The sequence below is a fragment of the Arachis hypogaea genome, chromosome 2 (assembly GCF_003086295.3).
Source record: "Arachis hypogaea cultivar Tifrunner chromosome 2, arahy.Tifrunner.gnm2.J5K5, whole genome shotgun sequence".
Lineage (NCBI taxonomy): Eukaryota > Viridiplantae > Streptophyta > Magnoliopsida > Fabales > Fabaceae > Arachis > Arachis hypogaea.
Window position 1 is genome coordinate 6868420 of NC_092037.1, and position 2472 is coordinate 6870891.

Consider the following 2472-nt stretch of genomic DNA (forward strand, 5'->3'; position numbering starts at 1 on the left):
TTCTCTCTGCATGAGAAGGTAATTAGAGGAGGTAGAAGAGTTGAGATCTCAATCTAGTATGACTGGGGAGAGCAATATTGTAAGTGTTTTTTCCATTATGTGCTTAATAAGAAAAATTACTTGTCTCATTTCTTAAGTTTGATAATCATTTTCCTTTTTGCAGGTTGAAAAGAATTCTAAGAACCCTATTCTGATATCTGGTTGTAAAGTTGCAGATGGCAGTGGTGTTATGCTCGTAATGTTTTACTTTCTTTTGCCATGTGTGTGTGTGTGTGTCTATATATTGATTTCCATGTGTGTGTTTTACTTTTTTTGAAATTCCTCTCATCATTTATGAACTGAGTAACTCAAATTTTGTCTTTTTCCCAGTAATGGCTTTGGGATCCGATGATGCTCTTAAGAGTGTTGGTTTAGTCTTAGCAGGTAATAACTAATAAGTGTTTATCATAAAATGCAAAATTTTAATTTTGATTCTGGGGTTGCAGTAAATTCAATAATCACTTTTATTTCTAATGATATAAATGTTTTCAGGACTTACCAACTGAATCTGGAACTGTGATCCCCTATGTTCACTTGATGAAACAAGCTCACAAGATTTTGAGGACAGTTATATAGTCTTGTTATTTGCATAACTTAGTATAGTTGAACAATACATTGAGTTTATGTTTTGAATTATAGTTGATGTATCAACACACTTTGATGTATGGTTGTTACTTATTATTATAGTTGATGATCAATACATTTTGTTTATGTTTTGAATTATATTGACTTGCTTGTTTATAGTATTTTTCTTTTAGTTTGATAATACGATGAATTTGTTTATTTTTTGACATATTATAAATATTTGAATACAAATTAGATAAAAATTTGTATTAAATTTATATTTATTTTGTATGAAAACAAGCTTATTTTGTAATTAGAAAAATAAAAAAAATTATTTTACCTTACTGACGGATTTACAGATGGATTTTCTGTCTGTAATTAGAGTATGAGATGATTTTCCAAAGTTCAAATTACAGACAAAAAATCTGTCGAAAAATCCGTCTGTAATTACAGACGAAAAATCTGTCTGAAAACCCGTCTATAAGTCTATAATTATAGACGGAAAATCTGTCTAAAAATCCGTTTGTAATTACAGACAGAAAATCCGTCTGAAAATCTGTCTGTAATTACAGACGAAAAATTCGTCTGTAATTCGTCGGAAAGTTCGTCGCCTTCAAAAAATGGAGGGAGAATTTACAGAGGGAAAATCCGTCGGTAACTAGTAAAAATCCGTCGGTAATTTTTCGACGGAAAAAAAATTCGTCGATAAATAATTTCCGACGGGGCTTTTACAAAGGACGAAATCCGTCGGTAACCAAAAATCCGTCTGTAATAAAGACTAAATCTGTCTGTAAATCTGTCTGTATTAATCCATTTTCTAGTTGTGAATGTGGTGTCGTCTGTTAAAATTGTAGTTCTTGTGTAATTATATAAAGATAAATATGTAATGTAAAAATGATGACGAATGAATAACAACTTTTATCTTTATCAAATTCTCTCTTTCTAGCTCATCTTCTTTAATTCTCTGATTGACAATTCCAATTTATCAACAACTTCTTTATTTTTTTTTCTTTCTCTTTGTTCATCTCTTTCTTACTTCCTTTTCCAAGTTCTTCACTTTTCGCTCTCGAACTCACTTAACAGAGATTGATAAGAGCCTAAATCTCTCCAATCATGCAATTTCACATAGTGCGATAAGCATACAGGAGAGATCGTAGCTCCGATCAACGAGACCAAGAGTGAAAGATCTGAATTTGAAATCGAACCAAATTCATTGATTACCTTCCTCTTTTGCTTGCTTTTCATTTGAAGCTGTTATACCTAATTCTTTAATCATTTCTTGAATCTACACCAATTTCTCAATTGATGATGCCCACTAATCAATCAAATCCTGCTGCTCCTATGGATGCATATTCAACTACGAATTTCTTGAGTCAAATTTCTGCAATTGTAAATCCGATGCAAGATCCAGTAAGTCCCTGTTTCATTCATCCAAGTGAAAGTTCGGGTAATCCTCTCATTCCTATTAAATTGAATGTGATGGACACCCGTGGACTATGTCGGAAGAGATTTTCTCAATGAAGTTGCGTTGCAAGTATAGCTCTACCAACAACAATCTTCGAGGATCAAATTTAGAAAGGAATTGATTGTCACAAGTTCAACCCCAATAAAGTAACCGAAGTATTCAAACCTCGCGTCGTCTCACAAGGAATGGGCAAACATGTGCTTCAACATTGGTTAGAAATCCGAGGTTGTAAGTCATGAGCAAGAAAGTAAACTAGAAATCTTAGCAAACAAGTAATCTAAAATGCAAAGAACTAATTCAAATAACTAATTCAAATAACTAAGTAAGATGTGAGAAATTTCAAACTAAGAAGACAATATTCAATTTAATTCTAGTCTCAACTAAACAATAACTATAACTAAGGC

The 2472-nt window shown here is 32.0% G+C and overlaps 1 long non-coding RNA gene across 1 annotated transcript; it reads left to right on the top strand.

The window, feature by feature from the left end:
* The first annotated feature begins 363 nt into the window (after nucleotides 1-363).
* LOC140177798 (uncharacterized) lies at nucleotides 364-762 on the top strand. The gene is made up of 2 exons (XR_011869267.1): nucleotides 364-423; nucleotides 532-762. It is a non-coding gene; the product is annotated as an uncharacterized lncRNA (long non-coding RNA).
* Nucleotides 763-2472: the final 1710 nt, after the last annotated feature.